At 35.1% G+C, this 24,700-nt stretch overlaps 1 long non-coding RNA gene across 1 annotated transcript; it reads left to right on the forward strand.

Moving 5' to 3' along the window:
* The first annotated feature begins 19,272 nt into the window (after nt 1-19,272).
* Nucleotides 19,273-23,681, forward strand: LOC109118941 (uncharacterized). Its single transcript, XR_002026118.2, has 2 exons — nt 19,273-20,420; nt 23,377-23,681. It is a non-coding gene; the product is annotated as an uncharacterized lncRNA (long non-coding RNA).
* The last annotated feature ends 1,019 nt before the right edge of the window (nt 23,682-24,700 follow it).

Raw genomic sequence — 24,700 nt, forward strand, 5'->3', positions numbered from 1 at the left:
TAAATTGAGAGGGGCATCAGATTATGCTTGCTCCCAGATCACATAATGCTTTCACAAAATGTAATAGCCCAATTGTACAAGGAATAGTGAATGCACCCGGATCTTCTTTCTTTTGTACCAGAGATCTTGTAGCAATAGCACTAGAATGCTGCATTCTATCATCATCCTCAAAAGTGACCGATCTTTTCTTTGTGACCAGATCTTTCATAAACTTGGCGTAACCGGGCATTTTTTCTAAAGATTCTACATAGAAAGTTTCTTCAACATTGTTATAAAACGTCGATATTTACCATCCTCGGTCTTTTTCAATAATCTTTGTAGGAAATGGGGGTGGTGGCGTAGGCATGGGAGTTACCTTTTCAGGCACTTCAGCATCTTTTACAGTGTTATCCTCTAATTCACCATCAACATCTATTATTTAATAAGTATCTTTTGTCACCTTTTCTCATTAGACCGTAAAGGTGGGTCACAGTTTTGCTTGCCATCGCGAGTAGTAATTGCCATACATGTCCATTATTTTTCAGATTTTGGATAGTGTTGCTAGGAAGAGTGCCTGGTTGCTGTGTGTTCACAGTCGTAGATAATTGGGTCAATTGTAACTCAAGTTGCTTAATCGATATTACATGTGTATCGACTTTTTGCCCAATACTCGCTAAACAATTCCTCAACTCTTTATTGTGCACATCACTAGCATCGAACCTCCTCATCATTTTATGCAACATATCCTATACTCGTGACATACTACCTCCACCATCCCTAGGAGTAACTTCACGATTTTAAGGAGGAACATCGGGTCCATTCCTGTCGTTTCTATTACCGTAGTTACCCCTGTTAAAGTTGTTGTCGCGGTTGTAGTTTCCGTCTCAGACATAATGACCCTCGCGATTGTAGTTACCATAATTCCGACCTTGGTTCCCTTGACCTTGGCGCCAATTCTCCTGATTAGAGCCTTGGGTACTTGGTCAGAAACCCCCCATCTGTTCATTTACTGCATAGGAATCCTCCTCATTATAACACTTATCGTTTTGTGGCTGTGGTTTCGACAAGTAGTTGACTGCATTTATCTTTTCTGCACCCCCAGTGAAATGTTTTAGTACCAACCCAAGCTCAATTCTCATCTAAGCTGGGTTGTGAGTGGACTGCACTGCGAAGGTGTTTCTCCCGGTATCGGACATCCTAGTACTCCAAGCTTTATAGTTCCTGGAGATTTTCTTTATTTTTTTAGCAATCTCAGCATAAGGACACTCCCCATAAGATCCACCTGCTATAGTGTCCAACACCGTTTTATTATTGTCATCTTTTCCTCGATAGAAGTATTCCTTCAGTGACTCATCATCTACACGGTGATTTGGGACACTCTTCAAGAACGAGGTGAATTTATCCCAAGAACTACTAACTGACTCTCCTGGTAGTGCCACAAAGTTGTTCACTGTCTTTGTGGTTTAGTTTCTTGGAGACCGGATAGTAGCGTGCTAAGAACACATCTTTTAGTTTGTTCCAAGTGAAAATTGAGTTATAAGGGAGCTCAGTGAACCATATAGCAGCCTCTCCCATCAGTGAGAGCGGAAACACTCTGAGCCCTATTACATCTAAGTCCAAGTAAGGACTCCCTACACAGCTTTTACACACTGCCCTTACCTTAGCTATATGGGCATGTGGATGATTAGAAGGTAGCCCTGAAAACAAACCTCTGGCAGTGAGCATTTGCATCAGGCTACTAGTTACCACAAAGGTGTGGCATGTGGGTAGAGGAGGCAAGACAAGTGGCCCATCGGAATCTGCTATGTAATCATAGCCTCTGTTGTATGCTTGGGGCCGTGGAACGGGATTTTGTCCCCTCTGTTGGTGTTCACCCGGAGCTTCGGGTAACAACTGACCATGAACATCAACTAGAGCTGGGATGCTCTGGTTTGGATCATTATCATTGATTCCCAAGTTTCGATTCATGTTGCGTAGTGTACGTTCTAATTCGTGATCGTAGGGAAACCAGGGTTCTCTTCCTCTCCGTGTATTTGGCATACAAGGAGGTTGGTTCTGCACAAATCAAAAACAATAAAACAAACTAAAATCAAGAAAATATAAACTAAACTATAGTAATAAGTTTAAGTTAATCTAAAAGCTATAATCCACGGCAGCGGCACCAAAATTTGATAAGCTCAAACTTACTTCTTATTTGAAAAGTAAAGCGGTCGTGTCAAGTAAATAACCCAACTAGTGAGGTTGGGATCGTTCCCACGAGGAAAATATTTTAGACTTAACTTTAACCTATTATTACTATTGTTCGGTCAATTACTTCCTTGGAAATCAAAAACTATAAAAGGCGGGTTTCTATTTCAAAATGAATGAAAATAACTAACGAAATTGAAAGAGACACTTAACAGCTTTGAATGTTGGAGTTTAATCAATTAATCAAAGTAACTAGGGTTTACATGTTCCCCATAGGTTCATAACTTGATAATTCTAACTATAACAATTCTTTCCTAGTATCTTGCATGCAAAGTGATAAGTTATGTATTTCTAAATCCTTGGTCCGGCATCTAGAAAATCTCACTCTGCACCTTTGTCCGGCTACGTGCGTTGATATCCTAACCCTTATCTTTACCTCATATTAGGCATCGTATTCGATATTTGACTAAGTTATTGCCTCGTACCAATCAATACTAGCCTATTAGATAGTATACACTAAATATATGTTGATAATTCATTTCCTATTATCTACCTTCCTTGGTCCAGAAAGTAGCATTAAAGCGAGTTCTAACGTTGGCCATCCTTTAAAAAGACTTCTATGTGAAAGAATTATTAATAAATGCAAGACACTATTCTAGAATTGTTATTTTAGTTAGGTTTTACCTCATTATTTGCATATGGTTCCCATAACCCTAGTTATGGAGTTTAGTTACCCATAGTCATAATCACAATATTGAAATATATAATATAAGAATTCATGTACTTACTTTAATGAGAAAGAGGAAAATCCAAAAGTTTTCTTGATTAATCAACAAAAATCACCAACAATTACTTGCAAGAATCTCAAAGTAATCAAGAATTTCACAAGAAGTTTAATGATAATCAAAAGTCTAACACTAATACACTGAGTCTAATAATGATCCAGAGTCTAACATCGAAAACGAGGTTTTTCGAACTATTTATAGAAAATAAAAACCTAATTAAACAAGGACTGTATTTGTTGGAAATCTGTCATAATGCGGCTGGTCGACGGACCTCGCGACGGATCATCGTTGTCACGACGGACCCTCGCCCCATGCTTGGCAATTTCTTCTGCTTCTCTCTTCATTACCCTTGACGGCAAGTATGAAGGACCGTCATAGGCACAACGGTCCGTCGGGGTTCTTCATTCCAAAACACTTAAACTCTTGGAATATGGGTACTGGAATTACTTCTCTGAACTTCATGACGAACCTGCAAGACGGACCATCATAGACACAACAGACCGTCATGAACTCCGTAACCCCACACTTGGTCAGACTTCCCCATCTTCCTTCAGCAGCTCCACTACGCTGCCACCTACGGACCGTCATAAGCATGACGGACCGTCACAAGCTATGTAGGTGGTCTCTTCTAAATTTCTTCGCTCAAAAACCTCCGCATACATCTTTGAAGAGATTTCCTGCAAATAAGGAGAAACTTATATAAAAATTAGCACAAAAAGGCTTTTGGACACACTAAACTTATGGAAAAAGTATTAATAATATCGTGAAACCACAGTATATTAGAGATCTTAAGTAATGCTTTGCTATATAATACATATAATCATAGATATTTAATACTACATATGGAAATTTATACCAACATCATTTCATCAATATAACCATCATCATGTAAAGTCAACATCATATATTTCATAATAGCATCATACATAAAACCATCTCTAGGACTCCCCTTAGAGTTTACTTGTGCAATGTTCCCACACCCCTACCTATCCTATGTATACCCCTAAAATCATCCTAATCAATGACTATATAAATTTGCCTTTAGTCATTCATTTAAATTTTTGGAACACTTAGGTTAACCGACATAGACCACAAGAGCTAAATATGGAATCCGGTGTCATGAAAACCTACACTGAAACAAGGTAGAATACTTGCCAAGGTAGTAAAAAAATATGAACATAACATTCTAGGTAAATCCACTAGCTTCCTATGGAAGAAACATAGTTTAAGAACTAGGAGATATACTTGAGACCCTCTTTATTATAAGACCCCAGAAATGACCTAGGTGAAGCTATAGCCTAACATGGTTTTCGTGATGGTGTAAGGTCCTATAATTGTTTATAATGTTGTCTATACGATGTTTTTAAGAGTTTAGATGAATTGGAAGTCATACGTCAAGGGACGACCAAGACGTTCGACGACTAAGTCACCTATGTGCCTCCTATTTGATTTTTGATTTTAGGAGTGATTCATGAGGTTATAAGGTTATTAAATGAGTTATTATAGTTTATATAGGCAGTGTTTTATGTTTCGTGAAGTTTGTAGGTCAAACGTCCAAGACGTCAATGACGTTCGAAAGGCTTGCCTTGAGACCACCTTGTGTGTCTATGCATGTTTTGTCAAGTTTTACGTGTTCGCTTTGGATGAAACTCATGTGGTAGGTCATAAAACTGTATGCAAGCATATTTGGATGGTAAATGTCTGGGTACGACTCCAAGTAGGACACACAAGTGGCCCTAAAAGAGGACCCCAACTTGGAGCTCAACACTACCAGGTAGTGGAAATAGACTGACCCAAACGATGGTCGGTCGTCAAGGCGACTACCCTTCGATGGGTCTCGTAGATGGATCAAACTGTAATGCAGGTTTAGGAGTTGCAGGTGTAACCCACAAGACAACATCGACGGGGGTGGGTGAGACCACGGACCGTCGACATGGGCGTTGATGGTGCTGCCTGTTTCCTGTTAGCTTTCTATTAAGTGTCGAGGTGAAGTTGTAAATTCAACCCAACTCTTATAAAGTTTTAGGACGGATTTTTGTGTTTATGTGTATTTTAATAGTATGTATGTCATTAAAATCTCATTATAACCCTAACACCTAAATCAAAACACATTCCCTCAAAAAGTTCCTCCAAAAACCTCCATGAGAGTTCAAGGTGAAGATGGCCCTTGAATATAGTTCTTCAATGGAGTTTCTTCTTCAACTTTCATCCAGTTATTCAAAAAAGTTATGGTAGTTATTCATACAAGTCTTTCTATCACCTTAGAGTCAATTTGAAAGATGATTTTCAAAGTTTTCGAAAAGATGAAAAATTTCAATTTCTACTCTAAGTCTTGGGTTCTTGCATATATGGTTTTCTAACATTAATATATTATGTTACTGAAGTTTAATTGATGTTTTCCAATGAAAATATCCATGAACCTTTGACCTTCATAAATCTCTCAATTTGACTAAAATATGGATTATGTGATCATGCTTTGATATTGATGAATTCATATGTAGATTGTTATGCACTTTTGATTCATTTATAGATTATGGTTAATTGGTTTAGAGAATGTTTCAGTTTTATCAATTGAATATTGTACATTCTTATATCTATTGAATAATAATCTTATTGAAATTTGTATTGACTTCAGGTTTATGAATTCTAATGTTCTTTCATATAGGCTTTTGATTGATGTAATTATTATAGTTAACTGATATCTAGGTTACATTAGATTGATGAATATGTATTAATTTTACCTAGTTTCATTAATATTGTTATAAATATGTTGAATTATTGGTTATGCCCATAGGTAAGGGCCTTGTGATGTCGAATTGGATGAGTTAGCCTTGAAGTTTTAAGTGGTAGATGGAGTGGGGGTATGCTGCACAAATTCCTTTTATTTTGTGTTAATTACACTTCAATAATCTTGTGACTGGTATGGTAAACTTATGGTGGCGGTGCTATGTGAATTGATGTGGCCTTGTCGGTTTTACTTTATGCAATATGATGATCATGGACTTGTGGGCACTACTTGAAGTACTATGATGTTATGTATGGTTGTTTTATGTGAAGTATGGGAATATCTATCTACATGTTAAATAATGTTAAATTATGTGTTCTTGCTATGTATGTTAGGAAATCATATAAACTATGAGTATCTGTTTATATGTATAGTCTTAGGTTTGATGCATGGTTGTTCCTACTTGACTATATAAGTCTATAATGGTTATATTGATAATTATATGGTAGTGTATAGGATGACTTAAAGATGATAATAGTTATTCCTAAGTGACATAAGAAAGACATGTAAATACGCGTTAAATAGAAGTATGTAGTGTCTTGTCTTGGTTGACTTATGTCCCTTGCTTGATTATGTATGAAAGTGAATATGTGATGTCTTGAATTATGATGCTAAAGACTCTTAGTATTGAATGTATGAATGATATGTGACCTTGAACGATGTTAGGAGGGTATCTTATGTGAAATTTAGAACTTAGTGGTAAGGTTATAAATGTTGAAGTCGAAAATCTTAATGGTATTTTTCAAGTAAAGGAATTACGGACTTAAGGTTAATTTGATGGAACGAAATCATATTAATCCTTTGGAAAGTCATCATGAGCTTCTTGTTATCATTGGAAGGTAGACCTAAGAGGACCTCTTTGGTAGGGTAAATGTGATTGGGTTATGAACTAGATATGGAACCTGATTGTACGAACCATTAATCTAAATTACTGTATGAGAATGAAGGCTACCACCGAGCGAGTCTAGTAAGGGAAGTAGTTCTATTTAAGAATGAGACTAGATTACAAAGCATGTACTTCATATTCCTTAATTATTCAAGTAGAACACCCTCATTAAAGTAGGTTAGAACTCCAGCTTCCATGTTTTGCTACAATGGTCTATGTAGGTTATTACCTATTCTCGTTATATGGGATACCTATTAGCATTTGATAAGTTCTGTGAACTTTAGGTGGTTGTATGGGACGTTAACTAAACATTGCACAATAGGTCTTGTCCAAGACCATTACTTTAATGTCCTTTATGTGATGAACAAGTCTTAAATGAACTAATGTAATGAATTAATTTAAGAAAGTATGTTAAAATGAATATGTATTTATCTAGAGTAGTAAACGGTTGTCTAGTTAAGGCATGAAGGAGGAATAGGAATGGTTACTTCTTATCTTACCTAGATAAGTCTTAAGAATGACTCTAGTTAGAGAAGATGATTGTTTATGTGGACATAATCAAAACTTAGAAAGTCTTATGGATTATTTAGGTAGTCTTGAAGAGGTCAGTCATGGACGTTATCTTCTTGATCTACTTAAGTAAGTCTTTTCATAGCCTTTGATGGGGAAATGTCATATTATCTATATGTTGATATGGTTATGTCTTGTAAGTGTGTATGTGACTCACCATAAGTAGTGTTGAGGATCATTTAGGCATGCCTAGAGAGGTTATATTGTCGGTGTATCTTTGTGTGAATTATGTGAATCTTAGGATATCTTTAAGTGGGATAATTACATGCAAGAATATGTCTAAAGTGAAGTGAAGGAACTTCACTGTAACAGTGAATTGAGTTCACTATACAATGAAGTGAATTCACTGTAATGTTGTCTAAAAATGTGGTATTTTACTTCAATTATTTCTTATGTGTTTCTAAAATGTGAAATGTTGTTCTTATACTTATAGTATGATGTTTTAATCGAAATTCAGAAAAAGCATGCTATTTACTAAATGTACCTTTTTCATGGTTTTTGCATGGCTTCCATACTCAGTACAAATAATGTGCTAAACCCTTCTTTTCCCTTTTTTACTAAGTGTAGGGAATTGGAAGTCTTGATGTGCAATGGAGGATGAATAGGTTTCTAAGTCTTGAAGATGAAGTATTGGTTAGTCCTCATCGATTCGAGGACAATATCCACATGTCTCTTATGTCATAGTCTTTACTTATTGTCTTGTATCGAATTAGTCCCATGTGTTGTATATTCTAAAGTTTATATGGTTCATGTAGATGTTGTAGAAACTTAATTTTTTAAATGAAAGTATTCAACTTGTGTAATATTTATTAAAGAGTTCTTCGTGTGTGAAGAAAGTTTTAAATAGTATGTTTATGAAGCAATGATTGATACGAGAGGCTTAAATGAGACTTCAAGTCTCATTAGCCGTGTGACGACACAAGGTTGCTCTAACTTCTAGGGTGTACTAGCGGGTCATGACATTTATGCACCTTGCATTATAGTCTCTACCTCATGAATAAGATAGTGAACCTACCTTCCGTACATACAAAGGGAAACTCCTCACTACTAGTTCACTTGGTGCTAAGCTAGTGTCCCTTTTTAAAATGTCTTTAAGTAATTCTATAACAATTATAACTTATAATAGGTCATAGGAGACTAACCCCTTGTTTATTCATAATCAATATCTCAATAGGAATTGTGTGAGAATATCCTTTCAATACAACTTCATATGTGAGATTAGTACATTATCATCATTCTGTCATAGTAAGGCACATCTGTAATATACAACCAACTTTATATCACTACATCATAAGTAGATCTCACAACTTCACATAAAATAGAAATTTTAATTTCATCATCATACCAAAACCTAATAAATCTAATCACAAGACATGTTTCAATTGAACTTCATCACGGAGTACAAGTCATCACAATTGAGGTAAAGGTTCAAAATCACAAAGTCTTACAAATTTCTCCTTCAAAAATCCTCATCATTGGTCTTACCGTCAACCAATATAAATTCATCCATAAATAGGTGTAATAACATCATAAAAAATTAATTAACACAAGAACTAAGTCAATTACATCAATTCAAATCAATTCAACATGAGTTCATCAGTTAGGGTTAGGAAATTTGAGTCAATTGATGATCTATTCCACATATTAGGTTTAACATTATGAACTAGAATAATATATTATACATTAATTGATAATAATATAATCATAAAAGTCAATGTAAATAAAAAATGATACAATTTAGAAGATCAGTTTCAGTTTAGAAAAGAACCCGTGTAAAAATCATCTTTTAGAAATCAATTTGGAAGAACCCTTTAGGGAAAAGAGTCCCAAAGTTTAAAAGTTCTCGTACCTTGATATTCCTGGAAGATTGATGGATAAAAGTTATGTTCTTACTGACTTATAACCGTTGGAACTTGTTTTCCTATGGAATCTTCTTTAGGAGAGAGAAAGTAGAGAGAAGGAAGAGAGATATGAGTTTGGGAATTGCAGGGTGTTAAGTTGGGTTTAGACTTAGGGTAGCTTCTATTAAATTACCTAATTAAACACCACTTAACCCCTAATTTAAACCCTAACTGCTTAACTAATTAAGTTCACCTCACTTAAAACTTGACAATCAAAATAGGACAGACCTACAAGACCCCAACCTACAGTCCGTAGGTCATTCGATAGCCACCTGCACCGTCCTGTAGGTCCATCGATAAGTTTCCAGAGTATGTTTTTTGACCATTTTTCTAAATGTTAAGTGTGGGACTACGGATCCATCAAAGCCCCATTACTCAGATGATGCCCCATTTACTGGCTTCTTAGGTAGACAGTGCCAACACTACCTAATTTTGCAGATTTGGGTCAAATGCAAGGTTCCTCTCCAAGGACTCTTAAGATGGTACTTGGGGAGTCGTACCTAGATGTTTTTAACCTAAACATACTATAATACATGTTTAACACCGTTCCTTGAAGATTTGACTCTAAAACTTCCTAAATGACTTACAAACATTATTTTAGGTCCTAGAAAAGTGTTACCAACATTAGAGAATCATGTGAGGCTCTATATTAGGTCCTGAACTTTCGGAGTGTTACCAGATGACCCTTTCTCCTACGTTGGATACATGGTTTAAGGGGGCTGTGAGTTGATAGAAATCTCCCCCATATCGGTACTCAATACTAATCCCAAAAATATAACTTAGATCATTTTTTTTAAAAAAAATGTTTCCTCTTGCTCAACTTTGAGATTATTACTGAAAATTTTTTCTCTTAAAAGACCGACAACTCATAAACAATTTCGGAAGTCGTTGTTTCCTCTTTTAAATGTAAAATCATTTCTCTGGGGAATACTTCGTTCCCATATATAATATAAATAGAATGAATTCAACTTAAATCTTCATCAAATAAATTTCTCAACTCTTTAAATAGGATTAAAGGATTGTGAAAAAGACTTCTGAAAATGACTCGAAGATCTTTCAAGACTTGACTCTTAGCTCTACCTTGAACTTGAATTTATGGATTCAAGGTTATTATTAATGTTATGAATGATCTCCATATTTGTATAATTAGTTAAGAGTAGTTAGAATGAATAGTGAGTAAAGGTATACTTTAAAAAGACTCGAACGGGTTGAACGACGGAAAAAGGTGGGGGCAGGCAACTGTGGCGCAATACTGGCGCGGGGTGCCAACCCCTAAACTTTAGATACTTCATTTTGGTGCATTGATTGCGCCCCACTCCATATCTTCTGGTGAATCTAGGGTGCGCCGCACAACCTTTCCCCTATGCCATTCCGACAAATTTTCATTTTTGTTTATTGATCCTAAATCACTTTTAATCGATTCATTTCCTCAAGTTTTTTATATATTCAATTTCCCAATACAAGTGCATGATAATCTATAGAAAAACTCTTAAGCTTAATATGATTACCTCAAGTACTCATCAAACCAATTTTAATTCAAGAATGAAAGCAATACTTCAAGAATACACATAAAGAACTTAAATCTTTCAATCTTTATGGACTAATTGATATATTTAAATCATGATTGGAGTTTGGGTAAATTGAACCAGCACTATGAGAACTCACATACCTTGATTTGGAGAAATAAATCCTTGATTCACAACAAACCTTGATCGTTCTTTCTTTTCTTCTTTTCTCTTCTCTTCTAAAATCATAAGTGTGATTTGTGATTTATTTAACTGACCCAAATCATATTTGACCCCAAAATATTACTAAAAACATTTTAATTTGATTGGATAAGGAAAATAACCAACATATTTTTGGGTAACTTGCCTTAATCAGGCAGCCTGACATCAAACAGGCAAATCTCCCTCATACGATCACAAAAATTAGAAAAATTAGTGGCATTGGAAAGAGGATTCCAAGAACATTAAATTGATATATTATGATCCACCTAAGTCATCATGTTGTGAAAGTTATGGTCATTTGAAGATGACCCCAAACTCATAACTTATGCATAACTTGCAAAATTTCAGATTTTTCTATTTCCAAATTAATTCGTTCAAAATTTAGCTCTTCTTAAGGAAGGATGTTACACTTTAGCCATAGGTATGTCTCTCAAACTCCACCGCTACACATCTCTGGGTAAAATGGAGACCAATTCCTCTCAAACGTTCATGCAACTTTATTACATCATATTGGATCACATGAGACTCATATGCAACCCTAACAACTATCTAAAGGATCTCAAAAGGCCCAATATTTCTGGCTAAGCTTTCCCCAACTATAAAATCACGCTTTGTATGGGAAACACACGGATGAAAACTCTATCACTAAAACTCATGATCAACATAAATCTGGTGCCTAGTATAATTATCTGAAGCTTATCCTAAATCACTCTCATTTAGCCCAAAACATACTAAATCAAGTCTAGAATCTGTAGACTCAAACAAACTAGAGACTAACAACATCGCCATAAACACAAGAGTGGTAGTTATGTTGTACGCAAACTTCGTCAAAGGAAAGAACTAGTATCAACTCCAAAAAATCAGCCCACAATATATCCTTAATGTAATGAACCAAAGTACCCCGTAGAAGTTAGAGCACTCTTACGTTACCACACGACGTCGTCAACCTCTTGGAGGTCTAAGACAAGCCTCTTAGAATTAATTCATCACATAAAAAGAGAAAAATGAAAAAAAATATAAAACTTTTCATAGTACATCATATGCTAAAACATCACTTCACATATATATAAAAATGTTATAATACATAGTTATAACACACCATAGACTCAACATATAATAAATTAGAATAGGGACACGTCCCTTAACAACATAAGATAATAACTAAGCTATTACATGAAGTTAAGAAAATAACATATGGTCCTTGAATCTTTAAGAACTCATTTGAACTTGGGGACATGAATCCAAGATTCTCATTTCTATAGAAGATCCTCTAGCAATCACCACATACACCTTGTGTAATAAGATGAAGAAGAATGGTATTAGTACAAGAATGCACTGAGTATTACAACCATGCAAAAAACATGCATTTAAAGAGGACGTTTAGTTAGAATTCATACCTCATATCTTTTTAGTAAAATTTCAGGAACACTGATACAATACGCACAATACAGTTCACATACTTCACAAAGACATGGATATTACTCATAACTTTAATTAAAGTCATTTCATCACATTTAAGAATCAATTATTTAAGGCACAATTTACACGTCAGAACCATCACCTAAGACAACCTCCCAATTTCGCTAGTGCAATGTACAAGTAGCATCCCGTACTACTGCTCATAACAAGTGATTCTAAGAAGTCACCTTAGACATAGGGACATCACATTCAATAACACATCACACAATGCATTTAACCTTGTACCTAAGACTAACATACTGTCACATTAGGGTTTACCCTCAAGACGTAACCGACGTCGTCGTCCTCTTTGAGGACTTAGACTATCCCCTTAGTCTCATGTCATTACATTTATAGGTTTAAAATGTGGAACAATTTAAATCTTTTCATTACATCTACTTGGAAGTTTACATAGACGTCTACATATACATAATATAGTCGTATCGATTATACAGAGAGCCTTCTTGTCGGATGGTTACATAGACTTCTACTTTTATTGCACATAGGTGAATCTTAGAGTAACTTTAGGTGGAAAGTCTAAATTATTAAAATGGGTAACTTAATAAATATTAAACTATCTATTATTGTAATTTTTGAATAATATTACATTGGGTAGTCTTAGGGATTTCTTAGGTGTGCCTAAAGAGGGTATATGGGCGGTCTCTTCTTGTTTAACTTAAATAATTCTGAGTATAACTCTTGGTAGAGACTCTATTGCTTACGTGTACTACAAATGTTTATTATTACCACATATGATCTACTTATATATGTCTTATATGTGTATATTGTGTTGAAATTGGTTCTTATGAGATTTACATCGAAAGAGCATACAAAACATGTTATAAAGTAAATGTCCGTTTTAGTATGGCTTGCATGTCACCTACTCAGTACATTCAATGTGACAATTCATATGTTTTTTTATTTATAAAGGTTTAGGTAGAAAGTGACAAATATCTTGGAAGTGAAGCTTGGGAACAACCTCCTCTCAAGCAATCTTGCTATGTCCTCATATGATTCGAGGACATAGTTATGTTTAGGTTTCCTTTGCAAAAGACATTGTAATAGACTTTAGTATTTCCTTTTGGTTATATATGGGATGTCACCCTATGATATTGATGGTATATGATGTCTATGATGAGACTTAGATTTTTTGTGTTTTCTATAAAAGAATATTTGAACTATTGTAGTCAAAATTTTTAATTTTGCACTACTTTTCATAATATATGGATATATATGCAATGAATGATGTCTAAGGTCTTATATAAGACCTCTGAGAGGACGAGTATGTCACATAATGACTTGGGGGATGCCATATCTTCTAGGGTATACTATGACTTGTTACAAACTTGGAATCAGAGCATAAGATTATTAAGTAGTCTTTAGGATTCAAAGTCTCGTAAAAAGCAACGTCTAGTAAAGTCTTGTTCATCAATGTGAGTCGCAACACATCTTTGAGCAAGAAGTTATAGAACGATAGAAGCTTTCCTTTTCTTCGTTACTCTTGTGTCGTGCAATAGAGTTCAGGTCATAAGTGTATTTTCATAATCTCTCTTGGGTATATAATATAGGAATACAAGAAGGATGCCCCAAAAAAAAGTTGTTGAGAAAGTGATAAATGAGTGAGTTCCTCCCCAAGTTTAACAAGTTCCCCAAGGTGAAAAAGCTACACAAGGTTTTCAAGTTCCTCAAGGTGAGCATGTCCCTATAATGGGTCATGGTAATGAGGTTCAGCTGGTACCCCTGGACATGACTAATGAGGAAGTTAGAGGGGCTTTTGTTTCCCTAGCCCGAGCCATGAAAATTCAATTAAAAAGAGAGGTTAGGCCAAGGATGAATTCTCTAGAGAATACCATTACCTCTAGATTGAGGGAATTTTTGAGGATGAATCCACTTATCATTATTGTTTCTAAGGTGGTAGAAGGTCCCCTTAGAGTTTTTGGATGGTGTCTATAAGGTGTTGAGTTCTATGGGCGTGACTTCGAGAGAATATATGGAGTTGGCTGCATACAAATTGAGGGAAGTTGCTCAAGTGTGGTACACTTAACGGAAAGACAATATGTTGGTTGATTCGGGTCCTATTGAGTAGGAAGAGATTAAGGAAGTCTTATTAGGAAAGTACTTTCCCCGTGAGAAGATGGAGGTTAAAGTTAAGGATTTTATAATCCTTAGGAAAGGTAACATGAGTGTGGAGAAGTATTCTTTGAAATTTACCCTATTGTCTAAGCATTCCCAATCCTTGGTGTCTAACCTTAGGGATGAGATGAGTAGGTTTGTGACCGGTGTTGATGACCATGTGAAAGAAGAATGTCATACAACCATGCTCCATAATTACATGTACTTATCTATGCTTATAATGTATGCTCAGTCCATTGAAGAGTCCAAGTTTAGAAGGATCACTAGGAATTTGAAGAGGATTAGATTCAAGGAGCAAAACCAACCTAGTTTTAAGAAGAGGTCTTGAAATCAAGATGGGTCTAGTGCTTCTAAGTTCAAGTATAAGACAGGCGGTGGTTCTCAAAGTGTTAAGCCTACTTGTTCTACTTGTACGAAAAAAAGCATTGGGAAGAGTCTAGCTGGTACTAATGGGTTCTTTGTTTGTGGGTAAGAATGATCATAAACTAAGAGAATGTCCTTCTATTGCGGCTAGAAGAAGAGAGGCCAAGCTAGTTACTCCTAATGCTCCAGATGTTGGTGCACCAAAGAGAAATTGTTTCTATTACCTCTAAGCTAAAGAAAATTCGTATGAGGATGCATTAAATTATAATTTTCTCTCTTAAGTTGTGATGGGTTCCTTCTGAGTAGGGGAGTATGGTGAATAGTTAGGTCGTGGATTGTTATCTCTTCTCTTCTATTCTCTATAAGCTTAAGGGTTAGAACTTTATAGTAGCATTGCGCATGTGTCTTGGAGTCTAAGTGAAAATGAATTTTATTGATTTCTTTGCATTATGCATATTTTCATGAGGTTATGTTTATATGGTGAATTGAGCTGAAATGATTTTGTCTCTCCTATTGTCGTGTCTATAGTTAATTGCTTAAGAATTGTATGAGTAAAATATGAGCATGCTTTACTGTGAACTTTTTTAAGATGTGCATAATTGTGCTTCATGAGATATTGGCATTCATGTTCAAGAAAGTTTTGTAATGGGTATGGGAATATATGGAGGAGGAAGTTCCTTCTATGTGAAATGAGAAAATGTAGAGTCTTATTGCATGATAAGTTTTAGAGTTTGTTCCTACTTTCTTGTTGTCTTTTGAGTCTCTTGATTATATGGAGTTGGTGTTCTTCCTAATTAAGTTTATACTGTTTTTGTATGGTTGTGAGCTTAGTCTTAAGTCTCTATTTCTTAAAGGTGTTAGAAAGTGTTTAAGTGTCATTCGAGGATGAGTGTTGTTCTATATGGATGAGAATGTAACGACACTCATAATGAACTAGGTTGAACTAGAGCTTCACTAGTGTTTTAAGGAATTCTAACAAGCTTAATCAATGTGTATATGAGTTTTGAAGTAAGCCCGGTTGGGTTTGAAGTCAAACGTTAAGAAACGACCAAGACGTTCGAAGACTAGTCATCTATGTGCTTCGATGTGTCTATGTGGTATGTTGTTTTATGACGTGGTTGAATGATTTTAGTGACTCTATGTCAAGGCACGTGTTAGTCTCCAGTCTAAAGTACCCTAATTTATATTGGTTGAAGGTGCTTGTCAAGGATCCTAGTCAAAAGTGAAAAGCCTTAACCACACAATCAAGTCTGGCCCAAGTTGGCAGCTCACTGCTTCAAAGTTCACGGACCACTTTACGGCAAGTTGACTTGACCACAGTCCATCAAGGAAGTCGTGGAAATGACTTTTGACTTCTTACAGGCTTATCAAGGAAAGTTTGCCACAATCCCAAGGACCGCGGCCCATCAACTTAGCCGTGAACCACTCTCACGGCCCGTGAAGGTAGGCGTGGTCCCCAAGCGGGCTGCCTTAAATTGGGGAATTTGAGTCATTGGGTTTAATTGTTTATTAAGTGGGGTTATTTTTAAAAGGGTTATATCATTAATAAAAATAGTTTTAAGTCTTACAAATTTCCTTTAGCTCATTATTTCAAAAACCCCAAAAGTGTCTCTAGTCAATTCCTACATCGTTGAACCTTCAAGATTCAAGAAAGAGGACCAACTTCTCAAGGTTTTCAACCTAATATCATGGATAAATTCTAATTAAGGTCAGATTTTTATCCTTGATTATTATCTCATTCAAGGAGCTAGTTTCAAATGATTTCAAAAACCCTCAAACTCTATTTTCAATTCTAACCATGAGTTCTTACATAAAAAGGTATAAGACAATGCTTCATGATATAATTGATTTTAATTGATGATTTATGATCAAAACGTCCATCAACCCATAATTCCTTGAATTCTTAATATAGCTCTAAAATGGGTATGTTAATTATGGCTTAATAGAGTTGAGTTCTTTTATAGATTTTTATGGTATATTGAATTATTTGTAGATCATCATAGAATTTCTTATAAGCTGCTTTATTTTGACGATATCTATATTGTATGTTGTTGGGTCATTGGTATGGTTTGATTGTTGACTTAGAATTGTGTATATGGCTATTGGTAAGAGACTTTGTGAAGTGAATTGATTGAAAAGGCTAAGGAGTGGTTATGTTGATGATGGAAAGATGGTGATTTGACCAATTCTTCTAGCTAGTATAGATTTGATATTTGATTGTATTGATTGGTATGTCCACTCATGGGGCGGTGTTTATGTGTGGTAACTGGGATGAACATGTCCTTGTTAGCATTCTTATGTGAATTATGTTATAATCATTTATATATCGTATAGATGATCAATGTGTAGGATTATATGGCATTTGCGTATATGTGAGTATGTTAGACTATGATGATGTCTCTATGTGTTGATAGGGTATCTTGTTAGGTAGAATTATTTGTCCCTATATGGTACTTAAGTATTATTGAATAAGTGATATGATTGTGTGTGTGTCTTTATTGGTTGACTTATTTCCCTCTACTTGATACATGAAAGTATGTGAATATGAACTCTTGACTTAGTAGGCTTAAGCACCTTTGCCATATAAGGGTATGAATGAATTTTGAATGAAGGTCTAGGATTGGTAGACCTAAGATTGTGCTGTTCTAAGGATGACTAACATAGGACCTTGAAATGAAAAAAAGGTCAACAACATAGAACCTTGAATATAAAAAGAAGGTTAATATAAACCTTGAAGTGAAACACCAGAAAAGTATCCTTCTTTAGTGGAATAATGGACTTAGGGATAGGGTGGATAGAATGGCATGTAACCCTCTAAAATGAATTCATAAGAGCTATCCTTACAGACCTTGGGTGGAAGCCCTAGTGGACCCATCATTGGTAGGATTATTATGATTAGGTAAGACTAAGAAATGGTACTTTCTACTATGTCTTTACATGAATGAACTTACTCTATGAGAATTAAGACAAAGCACCGATGAATATGTTTATGGTAGTGGCTCTACTTAAGATGATACTAGAGTACAAATAAATCCTTGATATTCTTTAACCATGTATCAACATGGGATGTGTCCTAGTTCTACCCTTGGCAAGTAGAATACCCTCCTCAAAGTAGGGTAGACTGCGGATTCCATACCTAGCTAGTGTTGTCCATGTCGGTTATTTCCTATTCTCATCATGTGGGATGCATTCTAGTGTTGGAGAAGTTCTACAATGTGCAGGTTGTGGAATGAGAGACTACCTATACATGGCACGAGTAGGCTTAGAAGATTCAAGGATGAGGTTAGGCCATTATGTGAATGTACTGTAATTCTTTAATTACTCTTAAATGGATTAATGAGTATTGTTGACTAATTAAGCTATGATGAATATAAAGGTTCTTACCTTGATCACTTTGATGTTTTGCTAGGTAGGATTGAAGAAGGTGTATGGGCGGTCACTTCATGTTTTACTTAGGTTAATCTTAGAGTATCTTTAGGTGGAGAGTCTAACTGATGAAAAGGGATTACTTAATGAATATTAAACTATTTATTACTATAATGTATGAATAATCTTACTTTGGGTAGTCTTAAGGATTTCTTAAGTGCGCTTGAAGAGGGTCTATGGGCAGTTTCTCATGTCTAACTTAAGTAAATCTTAGGATAACTCTTAGTAGAGAGTTTAATGCATGTGCGTACGATAAATGGTAATGATTACCTCTTATGGTCTACTTGGATATGTCTTCTATGTGTATGTTTTGTTGAAAATTGTTCTTTTACTAATGTTTTGAGATTTACATCAAAAGATCATAAAAGCCATGTTATAAAGTAAATGTACGTTTTAGCATGGTTTTATTGCATGTCACCTACTTAGTATATTCTATATGGTAATTCATATGTGGTTTTGTTTCTATATGTGTAGGTGGAAAGTGAGGAGTCTCTTGGAAGTGAATCTTGGTAATATTATCATCTCAAGAAATCTTGGTATGTCCTCATATGATGAGGACATAGGAATGTTTAGTTTTCCTTTTCAATAGATATTTCAATAGACTTTAGTATTTCCTTTTTTGATGTATAGGTTGTGACCCTAAGATATTGATAATATGAATATATTATTTCATTTTGTTTATGTATAGGTCGTGACCATAAGATATTGATAATATGAATATATTATTTCCTTTTGTTTATGTATAGGTCGTGCCCATAAGATATTGATAATATATATATATATATATATATGCGATTAATGATGTATAACGACTTCTATAAGACCTTCGAGAGGTCGAGTACGCCACGTAACGACTTAGAGGGATAACATATCTTTTAGGGATACTCCAGGTCATTATACTCCAAAAGGGTGTTTGATGGTTCATCATAATTCTATGTCATCTTTAGTGGTTGAGGTTAAGTGTATGAGACATCTTGATCCTCTATTATAGGAGTTGAAGGAATCAGTCCTTAGTAAGTTTAATTAGTCATTTTCTAAAGGGGGGATGGTGTACTTAGGTACCAAAGTAGGTTGTGTATGCAGGATGTAGATGACTTGAAAATTTTTTTTGGAAGAGGCTCATGGTTCCCGATATTCCATTAATCTGGGTTACACCAACATGTATCGTGGTCTATTGGTGGAACGGATTGAAGAAGGATATAGCAGAGTTTGTGAACCTTAATGTCAAAAGTTCAAGGATGAACGTCAATGACAAGGAGGTTTAACTCAATAAATAACTATCCTTACTTGGAAATGGGAAGATGTCATAATGATACCGTTGCGGGTTTGCTTCGCACCTAGAGGCAAAATGACTAAATGTGGGCTATAATGGATAGATTAAAAAATCTGCCCATTTTATCCCTGTCAAAGTCACTTATTCGGCGAATGAGTATGATAAATTGTATCTTAATGATATTGTGAGTTTTCATGGGGTTCCCTTCTCTATCATCTCGGATAGGAGTCTAAAATTCACTTCAAGGTTTTTGAAAGCTTTCCAAAGTGCACGAGATACCAAGGTGAAACTTAGTACCGCATTTCATCCACAAACGGATGGTTTGGCGGAACAACCATCTAAACTCAAAAAGACATGTTGAGGGCAGGTGTCTTGACTTCAAGGTTAATTGGGATTACCGTCTACCATTTATTGAATTTGCCTATAATAATAGTTATTATTCGAGTATTTCCATGAAACCCTTTGAGGCCCTTTATGGGAGGAGATGTAGATTTCCAATCGGGTGATTTTAGGTAGGTGAGTTTCCTCTAATATGTCCAGAATCAATTTATGAGGTTGTGCAGAAAGTACGACATATAATGGATTGTTTGAAGACATCCCAAAGTCGGAAAAACACTTATGTCAACAATAAGAAGAGGGACAAGGGACCTTGAGTTTATGGTAGGTGACTTGGTTTAATTGAAGATATCACCTATGAAAGGGGTGATGAGGTTTGGGATTAAAGGGAAATTTAGTCCGTTATGTGGGGCCATATGAGGTTTTAAAATGCATCGGAAGTGTTGCCTATGAGTTGAAGTTATCTATGTAGTTGGCTCCGGTCCATCCAGTTTTCCATGTGTCCATGTTCAAAAGGTTCATAGGTTATTTGGTGTCTATTCTTCCACTAGAAGTCTACTTGAGAGGCCGAGGCTGACATTATTTCTCGATATCCTCTAGTCAAGGTTGAGGTTAGTAGTCTCTCTTAATTTGCTCTATGAAGGGTCTTAAGTATATTGTGAATTTTTATGATTTCCTTTATTATGCATGTTCTTTTGAAAATCCATGTTTCATATATTCCTTGAGTTATGTGTTTTTCGTACTTAATGATACTTTACTACATGTTTGGCATAGTGAGTTATGTGATATTTCTTGTGAAATTGTTTGTGTGTGAGATGATGTATCACTCTTGTTGCATATGTTGAGCTATATGAAAAATAGAAGGACATTCCTCCTTTAGAAAATGTGAAATAATGAAATATTTGAATTTTTGGTAGTTGATGTACTTCCTACCTCATTGTGATGCTTTGTTTTGTTTAAAATGGAGTGAATGTTTCATCCTTTTACATTTGAATCATTATTATATGTCATCTGTTGGTTGGGCTGCAGGTCTTGAGTCGTAACTTCAAAAAGATGTTAAAGTATCATTATATGATGAAGGTTCCCCCGGGGGGTGGGGGGAAAGGATATTGTTATGACTACGAATTCCATGACCTAAACTACAGCCTCACTTAATGAAAAATGCTTTAAAACAATATTTCTAGGCCTAAACAAAGGTAATTAACTGGATTAGGAAGTATTAGAGTCTAGATGTCAAGAAACGACCATAACGTAAGAAGACTAGTCAAAGTGATCTAGTGTGACTTTAGGTCTTTGAATGGTGTAAAGACTCGTACGAGGGTAAAATCATGTAATAAGACTTTGAATGTACTGTTATTATGTGTATAAAGTCAAAACGTCATGATACGACTTCCCAAGGACTACCCTAAGGGTCCATGAAGAGGACCTAACCTTTGACCTTAAATAATATCAAAAAGCAATGTGGAACACGGAAGGGGAACGACAAGCGGTAGATGGGCTTACGCCCCGTAGATGGTTCTCATTGGTCTATAGATAGAATCCTGCCCCTTGAGCCCCCAAAAGGGACTCTCTGTCGCAAACCACGTTTTACCAATACAATATGTGGTTAGGATGACGGGGCGTCAATGGGATCTCCTCGATTAAGCCCCAGCCTCATTGCCTCCATACATCTTAAGTTGGTGTGGTAAGGTAATTGGTTAATTAATTTATTAATTGATGGGAATTTTATAATTTGTTATTTTATGGGTATTTAAATATCCTGAGTCATTAAACTAACCTAACACCCCATGATTCCCTAAACCCAAATATCCTCATCTCTCTCTAGTTTCTCTCACTACTCCAAAGATCCCCATTAAAGAAAAATATCAAGTTCTCTAACCTTCAACAATTTTCAAGTATTCTCAAGGTATGGAGGTTATTCACTCTTGGTACTCCTTTGCCCAAGAGGTTCTCCAAAGTTTGGTTTTCAATGTTCGTCAATAAGCTTGTTTTCATCCAAATTCGTGGGTCTTCTTCCTAAATCAAATGTTTAGTATTAATTATATTATTACTAATGAATTATGCATGTTTATGTGTGGATTGGTTAACTACCTTAGGCTTTGACCTATTTCTTTAAAAAGGCTTATGAATACCCTTCTTCTCCTAATCCTAACTTCTGAATTATGTTGGTTTATGATTAAGGGAGATGAAATTAAATGTATTCTTGTATACTTTACAATTATATGATGATTATGATCCAATTGTTTGGTAAAGATCATTGAATTGGGGTTAAATCTTGAAAGAGCTTTTCCTTGAGGATCATGGTAAGATCTTCAAGTTCATGACTACTTTATTGCAATAATGTTGGTCTATTCATGATCTTGTTATGCATTTGAAGTATTGATATGTGAGTATGATAGGAAGATGATGAGATTGTGAATGTGATAGCACAATATGAATGCGATGAATTATGAGATGATGATAGGTTTATTATTATGAGAGATTATAGGTTATGCAACGGTGCATCTATTTAGTATGTTTATGATAATTATATTCTCACATAATTTTAGGTTGTGACTAATTTAAGGATTTTATCATCGTAGAACTTAAGAGCTATGAGCATGATATATGAAGGGATAGACACTTATAACCTATGATATAAACTAATATTAAGAAAGACTCTAAGATACTTCAAAAAAAAAGGAATATTTAGTCTAGCACCTAGTGAACTTGACAATGAGAGGTGTCCCTTCCAATGAGGAAGGTAGGTTTACCTAAGGTCTCATGAGGTTGAAACTGTGATGCAAATTATTATGAAGAAGGTTTCTAGCAACAATCTCCTAGTTCCTTCACTATGTGCCCCTTAGGAAACCTAGCTAGTGGATCCACTTAGACGCTATTATGATGTATATGTCCTACCTTGGAAAGTAGGATGCCCTCCTTTAGGGGTTAGGGGATATCTCACATGGTCGATTCTTGGTTATGACGATGTTTCCTAAAAGTAAAATTAATGAGTAAACGTAATAATATGAATACTAACAAGGATTATGTAAGAGGTAAACTTAGTGTAGCTAAATGTATGAGACTTTACCTATACATTGCACAGGTGAACCTTGAGGGGAGTCCTAGAGTTGGTTCTGTATATATTTATGTTATTAATGAAATGCAAAATGTTGATCCTATATAATGTTTATCTATATTGTTATGTACAATATTGACTACACTCATTATGATGTTATGTGATATAAAAATAATGTTTATGGTCTCTTTGCTAGTTTACTTATGTGGTGTTATGGGGATTCACATTGACATTGCACTAGAGGGATTTTATTGGGATTATGAGTAAGGTATTCTGATATATTATTGAAATGTATTCTAAGCATGAATTGTTGACTATGACCTCATTATGACGTATTCTAAAACATGAAGATAAATATGGTTCATTATTGTTGTATTGGAATGTCCATAAAGTCTTTTAAGGTGACTTAGTTTGATTTCGAACAAAATGTCCCTTTTAGCTTATTTTTAAATGTTTTACTTGCATATTGTACAAACCCATATTCTCTTCTTATTGCTACGATAATGTAGGTTCGGACCATGGAAGTGTTTCGAGGACAAATCGCAAGAAGCATGAATAGATTCCAAAGTTAGTGAGTCCTCAAGTCCGAGGACAAAATCCATAAATCTAGATCTTTCTATTTGTTTAGTCTAAAGACATTGTTCTATTTCTTATCCTTTAAAGACTATGTTGTTCTACTTATGAGATATTGTAATAGTGTAAGGGCTATGTCCTAAATCTTGTACTCTTATGTTAGATAGGTATATGTGTGACAATATAGACAACTTTCGATATATGAGAAGTAGACTTGAAATTCATTGTGGAGTTTTAAAAATTCCATTTTTTTATATTCTATTGATAATGCAATGATGAATTCTAAGGGCTTTTCAAAGGCCTCTATGAGGGTGAAGGCGCTGGTTATGACTAGGGGGTGCTATCCGGTCTTGACACTTAGCCTATTCACATTTATTCTATAAATATCGTATCGAAAGTATGTACCCAACAATTTAGGTTAACCCGTACTTTCGATCAAATCCCAAGAATTACCTCTCTCTATATTTAGTAGTCGTGTTATATTTGTTATTTTACTACGAATGAGACCACCCCCATTGCAATTTGACACTTGCGTCACCCCATCTTTGATTTAAAATGTTTTATTCATTAATGTCTTTAGCTACGACTAGTTAAAATGTGATTCTAGTTTTCTATAAGTTCTCACTACCACTCCCTTTTGAGCAAGACGCAAACCCTTAGTTGGGTTACTATATTCTTGCACAATTGTAGACACTCACACAGGAAGTGGTGTCATTGATTAATCAAAATAACAAAATGGTGCCGCTAACGGAGAGTGGTTTTACATTAGAATATGTAGTAAATAGAGTTTTAATTCTTAATTTCTTGTAGTTTTACTAACTTTACTTTTAGTTTTATTTTCGTTTGAGTTTTTGTTTTGCATGAACCTTACTCAACTAAGAGGTGGAAAGTTGATTGAGGCAAAGCGAAAAGTCGAGGTTATCCTCCTCTTTCCAAATCCTCTTAATGATAAGCATTAATCCCATAGAGTTTTAGATTTTCATTGAATTCATTATCTATAGGTTAAGGTTTTTCTACTAAGTAATACATCTCAACCTATCATTCATTCATGGGAAAGATCTTAGGATTATTGAGGTTGTTACTATACATTAAATCTCTACTCACGAAGAGTGTAAACCACAAAATCCCCATTCATGCATTACAGTTTTATTGTAAAAACCTTTCAATAAACTCTTACTCATTACATTTTCATTAGGTTAATTAATTCATTCATGTGTGTGTATGTGAGAAAGATTTTCACATAACCATCATTGTTCATGA

This window comes from Solanum lycopersicum, chromosome 11 (assembly GCF_036512215.1).
Source record: "Solanum lycopersicum chromosome 11, SLM_r2.1".
Lineage (NCBI taxonomy): Eukaryota > Viridiplantae > Streptophyta > Magnoliopsida > Solanales > Solanaceae > Solanum > Solanum lycopersicum.